Source organism: Salvelinus namaycush, unplaced genomic scaffold (genome assembly GCF_016432855.1).
Source record: "Salvelinus namaycush isolate Seneca unplaced genomic scaffold, SaNama_1.0 Scaffold157, whole genome shotgun sequence".
In the NCBI taxonomy this organism is placed as follows: domain Eukaryota; kingdom Metazoa; phylum Chordata; class Actinopteri; order Salmoniformes; family Salmonidae; genus Salvelinus; species Salvelinus namaycush.
The window spans coordinates 288,654-305,496 of record NW_024058308.1 but is presented as its reverse complement, the minus strand read 5'-3'; the positions used below and the strand labels follow the sequence as shown (position 1 = coordinate 305,496).

At 47.1% G+C, this 16,843-nt stretch overlaps 1 pseudogene; it reads right to left on the bottom strand.

Moving 5' to 3' along the window:
- Positions 1 to 358: 358 nt before the first annotated feature.
- LOC120037107 lies at positions 359 to 3,066 on the bottom strand (annotated as a pseudogene).
- Positions 3,067 to 16,843: the final 13,777 nt, after the last annotated feature.

Genomic DNA, 16,843 nt, shown 5'->3' with positions numbered 1-16,843 from the left:
TCCATCTTCGGGCGAGATGATACTTCGCCCAGTACTCATCTTCTTACTACCCTCGTCCTGTGGGCTAGGTTGTACCCATCAACCCGCCCCTCTTTGGCCCTCAACTCCCAGCCGAAGCTAGAAGTTCACTCAATACACCATGCTTTGCTGTCGTCGCCACCTCCCAGCCAGCTGCGGAGGCGCTCCAACGGTCATGATGTACCATAGGCCAATTCCTATGGATCTCCTAGCAAGCTAGGGTTGCGTTCGAACTTGGACCGCTGGAATGGTCCTGGCACACGCCCCGGCAGAGTCCACAGGATGACAGTGAAGGCACCACAACACCTTGTGGGCGCCTCTCGGCAGTCGCCTACCGAGCCTAGGGACAGCTATTGTCGCTCTCACCATCCGAGTCCACCGCCTCCCCATCAACCCTGTAGAAGTCCCTGAGGACATCCAGGGAGTACAGGAGAGTTCTCCTGCTAAACAGTCGAGCCAACTGTTTCGCTCTACTGCCACTCACCCCCAGGGCGCGCACCAAAAGGTCGTTGCCGCTCGGCCACTTTCCCCTAGCACCCAGAGGAAAACCGAACACCTTCACTCTCCCCACCTCCAAGGCCGCAGTGCACCGGCCTTGGTTCTGCAGCCCATTTCCCTGGTGACGTTCCATCCGGCGCTTTCGGCTTCACATGCTAACAGCGCACAGAGTTTGTGATGCCGCGCAATGCGACTATCCTTCACTGCTGGGCACTGTCCAAGAATATGCGAGCACGATTCGGTACCTGATAGACAACGGCGACAGACCTTCGGTAGGTCCTCCCTTCCCCTTGACAACACCTCACGAGTCGGATATACGTTAGCTCTCAGCTGTAGACCTGCAATATAGTGACTTTGTCTTCCACCCAACGTTTCCGGACTAGTCAACCAGTGATTGCTGTTTCTGTCCTTGCCAAAAGCCTGTACTCCGATCCCTTGCGATGTCAGGTGCTGCCATCTCAGAAACTCCGCGCCCCTCCAGTCCGGTCCGCCTGGATGCTTCGGCCTCACCGAGTCGGCAGTGATTGTACTCCGTACTGCCCCTTCTTCCTCCTCCACCAGGGGAGGAAGACTTGCAGGCTCTCCACCGGCTCTCAGCCACATCCCAAGGTATTCTTCGCGCTCAACCGTCCTGCGGGTCACCAGCCTCGTGATGGTATCCTCGGAATACCACAGTCGGTGGACCCTTCTGGCTTGGATAGATGGGATCTGGCAGGCCAGTTTAACTATGCCCAGTCCCCCATCTTGGTTCCTCGAGTAAAGCAACCCATCACAGGTGCACGGTGGAAGGCTTAGCCACCTCTTCACCGCCTCCCTCACCATCCCATCGAGCACATCCAGGATTTTTGGCCCAAGCCCGCCATGGTCAGCCCGATAAACCAACCTGGGGACCGCATAGACGCCCAACATCTTCACCTTCTGAAAAGGCTTAAGCGGAGACCGCCCAATCGACCTAATCCAGTTACGGAGTCGTTCGACAGGTTCTGGTTCCATAATGCCATACCACGGGCTCACCCTCATGCCCAGGTACGCGACTGATTCCTCCGGCCCGACCATGTGCAGATTCTCACCACACACTATCCAAGGCTCACAGAGGTTGACCTGCCGCGCTCCCTGAACCTTCTGAATGAGGAATCCGTGGCACTTTCCGGGCTGAATCCTCAGTCCGGTCAGATTGCAAAATGTCTCCAGAATTTCAATGTTATGCGCCATGCCACCCCAAGAACCGGATCTCCCTGCTTGACTCCTACCCTTACATCAATGGGAGGGGAACTCTCTCCATTGGCCCTTATTGCCGTAGACACCCCGGTGTACGAGTCACCCACGATTCCAATGATATGTTCGTCGAGCCCTCTCTGTCTAAGCGCCTCCAAGATGTGCAAGTGACTCACTGAGTCAAACGCACGCGCAAAATCGACCAATACCACAGCTAGCATCTCGCCCCTCGCCCAACTCTCCTTGATTAGACCCCCCAAGATCATCAAGTTTTCTGAGCAACCAGGTGAGGAAATAAATCCCCTCTGACGCGGGTTAATGGGGCACGCCCGCGCCAGCCTGCCTGTCAGAATGCGAGCATATAGCCTCAACACAACAGACCCGATCGTAAGAGGCCTCCACCCAGCCACCTGGGTGAGTAAGATTGGGTCGTCGGTCTTAGGTATCAAAGTCGTTCTGCACTTCTTGAAGGGCCCCGGCAGGGTGCCCGCAGTCAACCAAACGGAAAAGATGTCGGCAAGTTTCGCACCGGAGGGATCCCACTTCAGTAACGCCTCTTTCGTAATCCCGTCCGGCCCAGCTGCTGTCCCCTTCCTGATCGCCCTGAGGTTTTCCCCCACCTCGGCAGCCGAAATAAGAGAACGAAAGGCCCCGTTATCGGCCTTCCCAACCGAGCAGAACTGACCAAGCCCATGGTATGCCTCTTTCACCCCCCACCGATCCCTGAATGCCAAAGCAACCTCGGGCGGCGGGGATGTAGCCTTCACACCTACATTACCATCCAGGATGTACTTGCCCAAACGTGACCGCTTTTTCTCATACAATTCCTGCATCCTATGATACTCAGCGGTCTTGGACTTGCGCATTCTTTCACTTGGCCCTGCGGACTTGCGCTCTCTCGACTGTTTCAACCGACCCGGAAGCCCTCCTCCCCCACCCAGCAACCGCTGTAGTTCGAGAGCGGACGAAGCGAGCAAGGCAGCGTCTTGCTCCACTCCCCTCAGGGACAATGTGACTTCTCCTATCTGAACACCACCTCTGGTAGCATCCCCAGTTAGTGCCTCGCGGAGAAATCCCCGCAGCCCAGTCTGGGGTGTTGGTGGTGTTCCCGGTTCGGCCAGCACACTGATGAAATTGCTCTCACCAGCTGCTTCCAGGAGAGTCTCAGATTGTATCATTCCACGTTTCAGTTTGTCTGATCATCCTCACCCTTCCTGCGGTTTTACCACTACCCAGACTGGTAGCAGCCTTGCCGATGATGTGTTTGTCCCCAGCCAGCAGGGCGTTCACGCGAGTCATCTCTGCTCGCTCCCTCACTTCCTTCCCATCACCCATCCACTTAACCCGTTTTCCCACAGCTGTCGACTCCCCCTTCCTCCCCTGGCAGTATAGGGCAATGTGTTTGTGTCTTACGTGTTGGGTCCTTCCCATAGCCGTTGTCAATCTTTTCGGACAGTGCTCACATAAGAAGTCACCATCCGCTTCCATCTGGGTCTCCACCACACCCCTACACTTAGGGACATGACAGGAGATGGAGTGGCTATTCACGCTCGCTTTCCCACACTTTCGACACACATAAATCACCGTCACCGCCGGGTGAACCACCGCGTAGTGCTTCACTGTCCTCCCAACGGTCTCAAGTGATCTACCACATCGCTCACAACTCAGGTCATGGACAGGGAGCGAAACTCGCTGTGTATTCAGTGGAGCATCTTCCTCTGGGTGGCTGGCTGGACTACATACACTTCCCTTTCTTTTAACCGCTTGAAATGGCTGTGGTGGCTTCACGACACCACTACCCCCTTCCCCGGGTGCTTGGGTAGGTGTCTTTAGTTCGCCGACACACAGAGGCACTATCGAGCCCACGTCTCCCCTCGCCATCGGTTCATCGGAGGGATCTGAGTCCGAAGTCTGAAACTTATCCTGGAAGGACATTTTTCCGCAAATTCCTAATTTGCGAGGAGGAGACTCCTCCCCCTCAGGTCCGGAAATCCACGACCTGCTACGTTTCCAGCAAAGCTTGGATCGGTAGTTACCCTTTACACTCACTCTTTTATCTCCAGACATTCTTTCGTTTCCCGTTCTCTTTTTAATCGCTCACCAAGCTTAGCTTCTACCACACTTGTCCTTGGCGTAACATGTGCGTGTTCGTCTTTGTTAACCCAGTTCGAACCATCTGGGGTGTGATACGCATCGAAGCGTATACCTGGTAATCAAGTGGATAGGATTCGGTCCCGCAACCACCTGTCTTCCTTCAATTCCTTCACCCCTCCGCACAACGTGGCACGAGCATATTGGAACTTCGCCAGGAAAAAGCCCAGAAGGTCTGGGGGGCCCTGCCAGCGGGTCCCACCTCACAACTAGCCCACCATCAGCAGTGTCCCTCCACACTCGCACCCCGGTACCACATGCGAGGATCAGCCGAGGCCCTACCAGTGGGTCTCCCTTCACCCCCATGCCCTTCCTTTCATCTCCTTTGATCTTACTTACATTCTAGAGTTCCCCCAAACGGCCTGGGCAAGGTCGCATGGGTTTTGGATCTGATAAATGCACGCATCCCCGGAGGTCAGCGCTCGTTGGCATGTATTAGCTCTAGAATTGCCACAGTTATCCAAGTAACGTTGGAGCGATCAAAGGAACCATAACTGATTTAATGAGCCATTCGCAGTACCGGCCGTGTGTACTTAGACTTGCATGGCTTAATCTTTGAGACAAGCATATGCTACTGGCAGGATCAACCAGGTAGCCACTCACAACTTAGATGTTGGACCTGAGCGCCAAGCGAATTGGGTGTCCAGAAGCCTGTCCTCAGAGAGGTGGCCCTGTACTGCAATCCACCGTGCGGCCAGCGGGACGCCCTGAACTGCCCATGGCCGGAGGTGCCACAGGTGCCGGGGCACCGCTCGTGAGGTCGCGAGTCTAGCCTGATGGCTTATTTGGAAGCCCATCAACTTAGATGTTGGACCTGAGCGCCAAGCGTATTGGGTGTCCAGAAGCCTGTCCTCAGCGAGAGGGGGCCCTGTACTGCAATCCACCGTGCGGCCAGCGGGACGCCCTGAACTGCCCATGGCCGGAGGTGCCACAGGTCCCGGGGCACCGCTCTTAAGGTCCAATGCCACAGCACCGCCTATAAGGTCGCGAATCTAGCCTGATGGCTTATTCGGAAGGCCATCAACTGAACCGCGGGGTAACCACAACCATAACCAGACCACTGGGGTCAGTATATGGGAAGATATTTGTGAAGACAGGGTTTGAGAAATTGTGTCTCTGGCGCCGGTGCGTTGCGGGATGAACGTCACCTCATGCATCACTGCCTGGGTGGGTCACTCCCCGCACCGGAACACCAATGTAGGGCCACTAGGTCAGACGGGTCGGCTGGATCTCGCTCGGACGGTGCGCGGCTGAAGCATATCGAAATACGGGGTGAACCGTATACGAAAGGGGCTCCCCCGATAGAGGCAAATCCACATGGGGCGGGAGGAACACACTGACTGAACACCAGCTCAGAAGCCGGCCGACAGGTGCCCTCCCAGGTGGAAATCGAATGCAAATCGGTCTGAAGAACATTAACTAGCTGGACAACAGAGGAGAACCATGGAGACCCAACGTGAACCAAACCCACAAGGTGATAGCTGGGATAAAGCACCTGTACAGGACAGAACTTAATATCCGCCCACCACCAAGCTGGGACATTTGGAACAAAAGTTAGGACAAATCGGGCGCCGAAGGGTTGGAATAACACCCTAAATCGGGCGCCGAAGGGTTGGAATAACACCCTAAATCGGGCGCCGAAGGGTTGGAAATCACCCTAAATCGGTCGCCGGAGGTAAAAGGTCCAAGGGACCATGGTTCCGAGGGGCTCACATCCCTCAAACGTGTCCGTTTCACGTTTCATAATCGGACTGAGCAGTTTGCCACCACCGCCGATTCTCTAGGACATGGAAGTCCTGTTGTCAAAAGCCAGGTTTCTCAAATCGCGCCGGTACCTGTCTGGTCCACCCACCAGGGAGTGTGTCATCGCCGGACAGGCCGAATTATCGAAAAAAGGCGTGTCAATCGATAGATTTCAATGTGCTCCGATTTTTTGCCAAAAGTTTGTGGACACTAAAACCGTTAAAACGTTAGTAACCCAAAAAATACAACTCCAATCTGGTTGAGTTTTTTTTTGCACGAAAGGGTACAAATAGACGAACATTTTCATCTAATTATAACCGTTTTTCTATAAAACATTTTAATAGAAAATCGTGTTTTAATGTTTTGGGGAAAAAAATCAATTGCCAGTACAATAGATTCCTATGGTTCCGATTTTTTTTTTACAGTGGATAACTGTTGACCATCACGAGAGAGGGTATGAGCCAAAATTTGGGGCATCTAGCCCATCGGGAATTATGTTTTATCATTATTTCAAGATTTCGGGAATTGGTCGAAAAAGTGACAGAGTGCCACTGCCGTGCACCTGGTATTATTTTTGGGTTACCAGGTGCATATTTCTATAATGGTTTTAAATGATTTTAGATAGGCTACATACCTCAATACCCTATATGGAACAACCATACTACGGACCCAAGTCAGTTGGGGCCGGCCTGAGTGATTTATGAAGCTTTTAAAAAATGTCTGTACTCATCCTCCCTTCTGTGCACCTGGTATTATTTTTGGGTTACCAGGTGCTCCTATTGAAATCGAATGAGTGCACCTGGTATTATTTTTGGGTTACCAGGTGCTGCTATTGAAATCGAATGAAAATGATTTTAAATGGCCTGCAGACACCCATGCCCGCTATGGGAGCACCATACTATGGGCACAAGTCAGTGGGGGCCGGCCTGAGGGATTTATGGAGCTTTTCAAAAAAGGTCCGAAAATATTCTATGTTGAACTACTCAGGAAAAACGGCTAAGTGCCCTCTTTTGGGTTACCAGGTGCTCCTATTGAAATCGAATGAGTGCACCTGGTATTATTTTTGGGTTACCAGGTGCTGCTATAGAAATCGAATGAAAATGAATTTAAATGACCTGCAGACACCCATGCCCGCTATGGGAGCACCATACTACGGGCACAAGTCAGTGGGCACCGGCCTAAGGGATTTATGGAGCTTTTATATAAAAGGTCTGTCCGCATCCTCCCCTCCGTGCACCTGGTATTATTTTTGGGTTACCAGGTGTATATGTTATAACGAATGCAAATGGCTTATAAATGATTAATATACATTAAAGCCCGCTATGGGAGCACCATACTACGGGCACAAGTCAGTGGGCACCGGCCTAAAAGATTTATGGAGCTTTTAAAAAATAAGGTCTGAATACTTTAAATGTTGAACTTTTCACAATTGCGGCTATGTCTTTCCTATCGAAAATATTCTAAGTCCACACTTTTGGGTTACCAGGTGCTCCTATTCTAATCGAATGAAAATGAATTTAAATGACCTGCAGACACCCATGCCCGCTATGGGAGCACCATACTAGGGGCCCAAGTCAGTGGGCACCGGCCTAAAAGATTTATGGAGCTTTTAAAAAATAAGGTCTGAATACTTTCTATGTTGAACTTTTCAGGAAAAACGACTAAGTGCCCTCTTTTTGGGTTACCAGGTGCCCCTATTTAAATCGAATGAAAACGAATTTAAATGACCTGCAGACACCCATGCCCGATATGGGAGCACCATACTACGGGCACAAGTCAGTGGCCACCGGCCTAAGGGATTTATGGAGCTTTTATATAAAATGTCTGTACTCATCCTCACTACTGACACCACCTTATGTTAGTTTGGGTTACCAGGTGCTGCTATAGAAATCGAATGAAAATGAATTTAAATGGCCTGCCCACACCCATGCCCGATATGGGAGCACCATACTACGGGCACAAGTCAGTGGGCACCGGCCTAAGGGATTTATGGAGCTTTTATATAAAATGTCTGTACTCATCCTCCCCTCCGTGCACCTGGTATTATTTTTGGGTTACCAGGTGCTCCTATTCTAATCGAATGAAAATGAATTTAAATGACCTGCAGACACCCATGCCCGCTATGGGAGCACCATACTAGGGGCCCAAGTCAGTGGGCACCGGCCTAAAAGATTTATGGAGCTTTTAAAAAATAAGGTCTGAATACTTTCTATGTTGAACTTTTCAGGAAAAACGACTAAGTGCCCTCTTTTTGGGTTACCAGGTGCCCCTATTTAAATCGAATGAAAACGAATTTAAATGACCTGCAGACACCCATGCCCGCTATGGGAGCACCATACTACGGGCACAAGTCAGTGGGCACCGGCCTAAGGGATTTATGGAGCTTTTAAAAAATAAGGTCTGAATACTTTCTATGTTGAACTTTTCAGGAAAAACGACTAAGTGCCCTCTTTTTGGGTTACCAGGTGCCCCTATTTAAATCGAATGAAAACGAATTTAAATGACCTGCAGACACCCATGCCCGCTATGGGAGCACCATACTACGGGCACAAGTCAGTGGGCACCGGCCTAAGGGATTTATGGAGCTTTTATATAAAAGGTCTGTCCGCATCCTCACTACTGACACCACCTTATGTTAGTTTGGGTTACCAGGTGCTGCTATAGAAATCGAATGAAAATGAATTTAAATGGCCTGCCCACACCCATGCCCGATATGGGAGCACCATACTACGGACACAAGTCAGTGGGCACCGGCCTAAGGGATTTATGGAGCTTTTATATAAAAGGTCTGTCCGCATCCTCACTACTGACACCACCTTATGTTAGTTTGGGTTACCAGGTGCTGCTATAGAAATCGAATGAAAATGAATTTAAATGGCCTGCCCACACCCATGCCCGATATGGGAGCACCATACTACGGGCACAAGTCAGTGGGCACCGGCCTAAGGGATTTATGGAGCTTTTATATAAAAGGTCTGTCCGCATCCTCACTACTGACACCACCTTATGTTAGTTTGGGTTACCAGGTGCTGCTATAGAAATCGAATGAAAATGAATTTAAATGGCCTGCCCACACCCATGCCCGATATGGGAGCACCATACTACGGGCACAAGTCAGTGGGCACCGGCCTAAGGGATTTATGGAGCTTTTAAAAAATAAGGTCTGAATACTTTCTATGTTGAACTTTTCAGGAAAAACGACTAAGTGCCCTCTTTTTGGGTTACCAGGTGCCCCTATTTAAATCGAATGAAAACGAATTTAAATGACCTGCAGACACCCATGCCCGCTATGGGAGCACCATACTATGGGCACAAGTCAGTGGGCACCGGCCTAAGGGATTTATGGAGCTTTTATATAAAATGTCTGTACTCATCCTCCCCTCCGTGCACCTGGTATTATTTTTGGGTTACCAGGTGCCCCTATTGAAATCGAATGAAAATGCTTTTAAATGACACACAAAGAAAAGGATTAATTGCAAAAATATTCTATTTATTTAGAGTTCTTCATGGATTGATTTGTTTCTCAATTAATGTCCGAGCTTGGCTTGCGTTACGAGGCAAATTATGGTAACGGTAGTAACGTGACTGTGTTTCCAGAGAGTGACACATATGGTCAGCCACAGTTCCCCGGTCTGTAACCGACCCATGATTAAAGTTCAATGTAGCAATGCTTCGTCGAATTGTTCCAAATGTCACTTTACTTCCAATGCCGAACTCTGCAAAAATCTTTCCCACAAATGCACAGAGATTAAAATATGGTTTCCCGCAGGATGTGAAAAAGAAGAGTGTTGTGTCTGGGGTAATTCCACTCAGATGAGGCCGGATCTCATGGAATTGTTTAAGCCAAGTGTATTCCTCCTGCGATAGAACAATTCTGCACTCCCCGAAGCTGGAGTTAGTTTTGTGGCTTGCAACGCACATCTGATAACCCCCACTTTCCAAGGATACTTCTGTAAAATCACTCTCACTGAACATGGTGACTGGGGATCGTCGAGTGCCATTAAATATGGCCAACCGGCTGGACATGAGAGCCGCAAACCTACGTCTGTCAGAGGAGGTGGCTCGGACTTCCAGCCTACTGAGAACATCAGGAATAGATTGATTACTTAACTCAACAAATCGGTTTAAATCCGCAGCGCTGAGCACCTCGTCCCTGCAGCGTCTGCGAAATTGTGCCTTGTGCGTTGCCTGACTCTGCCTAGAACTCCTGTCCATCTTTGCAAAGCATAGTAACATTTTTCGAATCATCTTGACTTCACATTGCATATTTTGCGGCCGGAACTCTATAAGATATTTCAGGAAACTTCGAACATCGGATCGGTACATTTTTAACGTGGATGGTGCCAAACCACGGCCTTCAATCTTCCCATACCAGTCATACACACGCATGTAGTTGTCCAGAAAACACAGTCCTTCATCGAGTTTGCCCTCGGACATAATGTAGAGGAATTCCCGTACTCGGGACAGACTGGTGCGACTATTATCAAGGCGTTTAACCGAAGGGTTGATACCATTAGTAAAGGTCGCATAGTCTTTAAAAATTAGAGTATTCCAACCTTGATTCATTGGCCACACACCGGCGTCTTCATCACTGTCGGTCTCGGTGGATGTCGACACGACGCAGGCTTGCTCCCTCGGTTCCGGGCGTTGTTCACCACCGATAGGACTGGTTGACTGCACCGCCGACTGCTCACTCTCGCCACTCAGTTGCTTCTCCGGGGAACAATCGCTGTCAACAGACTGCATAAACCCAGAGTCGTCACCGGGCTCCAGCCGCTGTTCAATGTCGTTGTTAGGCAGCTCTATATCAGTCGAAACCCGGCTAGATTGCACAGCGTGCTTCCATGATAACGTCTTATTCTTAAGTCCATGGACAGTCTTAAAATGTTTGTCGAGCCGCGCGATATGCTTCTTGGTACAAAGTCCACAGTCATGTCGTTGTTTGCTGTACATAGCTTCTCTCTCCTGCCTGCCTTCCTCCGTGTATGTTTGTGTCTGCCAAGAAGCCGAACCCTAATCATGGGTCCTAATTATAGCCAGGTGTGGATACAGGCGTGGCATTGTTAATTGGACTGGAGGGAAATTGAAAGGCCAAGGCCACAAAAATGCCTCTATACTCCCAGCACTCTGATGGCCTGGGGTAATAAAGCTAATGGGCATAAGCCAAGCGATCAGAGTTCGAGACCCATATGAGGCTCTAATTTTACCCCCCTAAACAAGGTCTTGAAAGGTCAAGGCCACCTCGATGCCGATATACTCCCAATACTGATGATGGCGGTGGTACAGACCGAACGACCTTAAGCCAGCCGATCACAGTTCGAGACCCATGTGAGGGAAACTCATTGCTCTCATTTTACCCCCTAACAAGGTCTTGAAAGGTCAAGGCCACCTATTTTCCGCTATACTCACAAGAGTGTGCTTGGCTCAGTGTGTAGAGCGCTATACTATCACTCAGGAGATCGGGGTTCGAGACCGGTGTGGGCTGTTCGGATTTCTATGACAAGGTAAGTACCATAATTGAAAATTAACCCTAACCCTAACCCGAACCATAATCCTAACCTTAACCTCACCTCAAGCCCTAATCGCTAATCCTGAACCTTGACCTAGATTCTGACCTTAATTCGAACCCAAGCCTTAAACATAATCCTAACCTTAACTCCAAGCCTAACCCCTTGGACTCAAAACGTGGACATAAGGAATCCCATAGGCCTGATAGAGAGTAACCAGTTTAAACCTAACCAGATTCCTAGACTCGAACTCGGGCTCCATAAAGAGGTATCCTGAGGAGCCTGGTAATTAGGGAGCATGTGTGGATGTATTGCCTGGGGGTTTATCCTCGGAGAGGAAAATGTTATCTTTATCTGTTTCCCTTCCTATATGAACCATAACCCCTTCTGTTGGGGAATATCTCAGAATTTCCCATAGAACAATTATGTATCCTTAGGAGCAATAGAATTAGAGAACATGCGCCCGTGCACTTGGTCCTCTTGAAGGGCAATTTTTTCTTAAACCTAACCCTAACCCTAACCCTAGCCGTAACCCTAACCCTAACCCTAACGCTAACCCTACCCTAACCCTAACCCTAACCCTAACCTTAACCACTCTAAAAACTATACCTTACCCTAACCTCAACCCTAACCTTAACCATTTTACCAACTGTACCTAACCCTTACCCCTACCCTACGGACAGACGACTCTTTAACCCAAGTAATGGGTTAATCTACAAGTGGGCACCATGGGGCCTACGACTTTGGCCGGCCGCGCCCGGACCCCTCCGGCCCGCGCGCATATGATGTGGAGTGCACCCCCTCCCTTCCCCCCTCCGGTTTCCACGTGTCAGAGATGGAAGTGGATCAACCGACTCAAAACTAGAACCCTAACCCTAACCCCTAACCCCTAACCCTAACCCTCTAACCCTAACCCTCTAACCCTAACCCTAACCCCTAACCCCTAACCCTAACCCCTAACCCTAACCCTAACCCCGCGCCTAACCTTAACCTCTCCCCAAACCCCACGCCTAACCTTAACCTCTCCCCAAACCCCACGCCTAACCTTAACCTCTCCCCAAACCCCACGCCTAACCTTAACCTCTCCCCAAACCCCACGCCTAACCTCAACCTCTCCCCAAACCCCACGCCTAACCTTAACCTCTCCCCAAACCCCACGCCTAACCTTAATGTTTACCATTACCCTAATCAGGGTTCTCATCCTAACTTAATCCCTACCTCCATTCTTCACCCTAATCCTGACTCCCCTATGGAGAGTGATCTGCACCAATCACTAAACCGCAACACTTCCTCTGTCCCTTCTCCTTTGTCATCAATACTCAATCAACAGACAATTATCATCCCCCTAGTAACCACATTTTCACATAGAATCAGATCCCTACATCAATCTATCAAACACAACTTCTCTACAGTTCAGCACACTTACATACCACTCAAACCATACAGAATAATTTCAGCATTCAGAAAGAACAACAATTTAAAGGACCTCCTCACCAAAGCAAGATTCAGTAGTAAGCCACCACAAGACCCCAAATCTCACAATTTCCATTTTCGACAGATAAAGTTCATTACAAACATACACAGCCATACATCTGCACCAGTACAAGAATCCTATTCATTGAACACCCATAACGCCATTTATATCATTACATGCACACTCTGCAATAAACAATACATTGGAGAAACCAAACACACCATAGAAACCAGACTCAAACAACACCTGTATAACATTAAAAGGGCACACCTACAAATGGCACTCATAACCCACTTCCAGGAGCACCCCATCACCCACCTTACCATATCAGGGTTACAGTCACATATAGGCTGGACCTGTGGGCAGCGAAAGAGGGTAGAACGGGAGTGGATCCAGCACCTACAGACAATAACGCCAAATGGCCTGAACGAGAGGGTTTAGAAAATGGGTTTTAACAGACAGGAAAATGGATGGAGAAGAACATGGTTTTATTTATATTTGATCTATACTCTATATATTTATGTTTGGTTCGGTTTTAGTTTGGTATTTCCTTTTCTTAGGTCTTTCCTTTTTTTTAACAGAATAAAACAATAAAACCAACTAAATGCACAATATTGCTTTTATGTTCATATTTAACAACATTATGGTTGAATGAATCTTTCACCACATCGGCTCCTGCACTGTCACCCAGAAAGAGGCATTTTAGAACTTACTTCAGTTTAATTTATGATCTTAGGAGGACACCTACTGGCCTTTTTAAGTACTACACCTAATATAACATCATCAGAGGAGGGATAAACAGGAGATAGGCCTGTGCACCGTAAAACAAACTAGCTGAAACGAAACACAATTATATTCAAAACCTAACCCTAACCCCTAACCCTAACCCTTATTATTTTTTATTTTTTTATACCTTTATTTAATCTTTATTTAACTAGGCAAGTCAGTTAAGAACACATTCTTATTTTCAATGACGGCCTAGGAACGTTCAGGGGCAGAACGACAGATTTGTAACCTTGTCAGCTCGGGGGATCCAATCTTGCAACCTTACAGTTAACTAGTCCAATGCTCTAACACCTGATTACATTACACTCCACGAGGAGCCTGCCTGTTAGCGAATGCAGTAAGCTAAGGTAAGTTGCTAGCTAGCATTAAACTTATCTTATAAAAAACAATCAATCAATGACTGTCATTGCTCCAATGTGTACTTAACCATAAACATCAATGCCTTTCTTAAAATCGATCCACAAGTATATATATTTAAACCTGCATATTTAGCTAAAAGAAATCCAGGTTAGCAGGCAATATTAACCAGTTGAAATTGTGTAATTTCTCTTGAGTTCATTGCACGCAGTCTGGGTATATGCAACAGTTTGGGTCGCCTGGCTCTTTGCGAACTAATTTGCCAGAATTTTACGTAATTATGACAACATTGAAGGTTGTGCAATGTAACAGGAATATTTAGACTCATGGATGCCACCCGTTAGATAAAATACGGAACGGAATAAACGTTTTGTTTTCGAGGTGATAGTTTCCGGATTAGTCAAAGGTATATGGTTTAGAGAGAAATGGTCGACGCGTTATAATTCCTGTAATAACTTGCGGCTGAATTTGAAAGGGGTTCCTTCGTTATTTTACCGTTCATGTCTTCCATAGAGAATGTCTTGATCTACTTCAAATAAGGTCTGTGTTTCGTGCAGGCTTAAACCGCCTCGACGTTTTGATACCCGTGTAAATCTCACTAGGATAAGGTAACGTTTGTCAACATATTTTCATAAATCCACTCTACAAAAAAATGTATCTTCGCTTATATTTAGCCAATATTGATCAGAGTTACCTTGTCCTATGGATATCTACACAGTTATAAAATTGGCACGGTGATGTAAGCCTACATGAAACACAGACCTTATTTTAAGTGAATCTAAAAATATCCTATGGAATAAATGAAGGAACCGCTTTTCAGATTTTGCTAGGTGTCATGGGAATTATGACTCGCACTTTGGTTGTCAATTCTTACCATGCCCATTATTAAAATAGGATTTCCCGCATATAGACATTAAAGTTTTTGTTTTCAACATTCATCACAGGTAACTTAAACTCTATTTTTATTCAAACAGTTGAAACTATTTGTCTCGTAAGCAGACTCTTCAGTATCATTGTCACTTCAGAGCTGTGTGCGTGTGTGTGTATTTATGTATTATATTAAGTTAAAATAAGTGTTCATTGTTCATTCAGTATTGTTGCAAATGTCATTATTACAAAAATGTGTGTGTTGTGTATGATATATATATATTTAAAAAACATTTTTTTTTTAAATAAATCGTCCGTTTAATCGGTATCGGCTTTTTTGTCCTCCAATAATCGGTATCGGCATTGAAAAATCATAATTGGTCGACCTCTAATCTAGAGTCTCTAATATATTATGACAGACCTGCTGGATCTACTGTCTTAATTATATTATCACAGACCAGCTAGACCTACTGCCTCTATTATATTATGGCAGACCAGTTAGATCTATTATCTCTACTATATTATGACACACAAGCTACATCTACTGTCCTAGTTATATTATGACAGACCAGCTCTATCTACTATCTTTATTATATTAACGCAGACCAGCTAGATCTACTGTCTCTATTATATTATGACAGACCAGCTAGATCTACTGCATCTATTATATTATGACAGACCAGCTAGATCTACTGTCTCAGTCGAATTACGGCAGACCAGCTAGATCTACTGTCTCAATTATATTACGAAAGACCAGCTAGAATTACTGTCTCTAGTATATTATGATAGACCAGCTAGATATACTGTCTCTACTATATTGTGACACACAAGCTACATCTACTGTCCTAGTTATATTACGACAGACCAGCTCTATCTACTATCTTTCTTATATTACAACAGACCTGCTATATCTACTGTCTCTATTAAATTACGACAGACCAGATAGATCTACTGTCTCTATTATCTATGACAGACCAGCTAGATCTACTCTTTCAATTATTTTATGACAGACCAGCTGCATCTACTGTCTCTATTATAGTATGACAGACTAGCTAGATCTACTGTCTGGATTATATTTTGACAGACAAGGTACATCTACTGCCTCATTTATATTATGACAGACCAGCTATATCTACTGTCTCAAATATATTATGACAAACCAGCTAGATCTACTGTCTCTATTATATTATGACAGACCAGCTACTGTCTCTATTATTTTACAATAGACCGCCTAGATCTACTGTCTCTATTATGTTATGACAGACCAGGTACATCTACTGTCTTTATTATATTATGGCAGACCAGCTAGATCTACTGTTTCTTTTATATAATGACAGACCTGCTAGATCTACAGTCTCTAATATATTATGACAGACGAGCTAGATCTATTGTTTCTAATAGATTACGACAGACCAAACATATCTACTGTCTCTACTATATTATGACAGAACAGCTACATCTGTCTGGGTCTGGGTTGGCGCCTCCCCTTGGGTTGTGCCGTGGCGGAGATCTTTGTGGGCTATACTCGGCCTTGTCTCCGGATGGTAAGTTGGTCAGATGGGTGGTAAGTATCATCAGATGGGGCCGCAGTGTCTCCTGACCCCTCCTGTCTGAGCCTCCAGTATTTATGCTGCTGTAGTTCATCTGTCGGGGGGCTAGGGTCAGTTTGTTATATCTGGAGTACTTCTCCTGTCTTATCAGGTGTCCTGTGTGAATTTAAGTATGCTCTCTCTAATTCCCTTTCTCTCAGAGGACCTGAGCCCTAGGACCATGCCTCAGGACTACCTGGCATGATGACTCCTTGCTGTCCCCAGTCCACCTGGCCGTGCTGCTGCTCCAGTTTCAACTGTTCTGCCTGCGACTATGGAACCCTGACCTGTTCACCGGACGTGCTACCTGTCCCAGACCTGCTGTTTTCAACTCTCTAAAGACAGCAGGAGCGGTAGAGATACTCTTAATGATCGGCTATGAAAAGCCAGCTGACATTTACTCCTGAGGTGCTGACTTGCTGCACCCTCGACAACTACTGTGATTATTATTATTTGACCATGCTGGTCATTTATGAACATTTGAACATCTTGGTCATGTTCTGTTATAATCTCCACCCGGCACAGCCAGAAGAGGACTGGCCACCCCTCATAGCCTGGTTCCTCTCTAGGTTTCTTCCTAGGTTTGGGCCTTTCTAGGGAGTTTTTCCTAGCCACCATGCTTCTACATCTGCATTGCT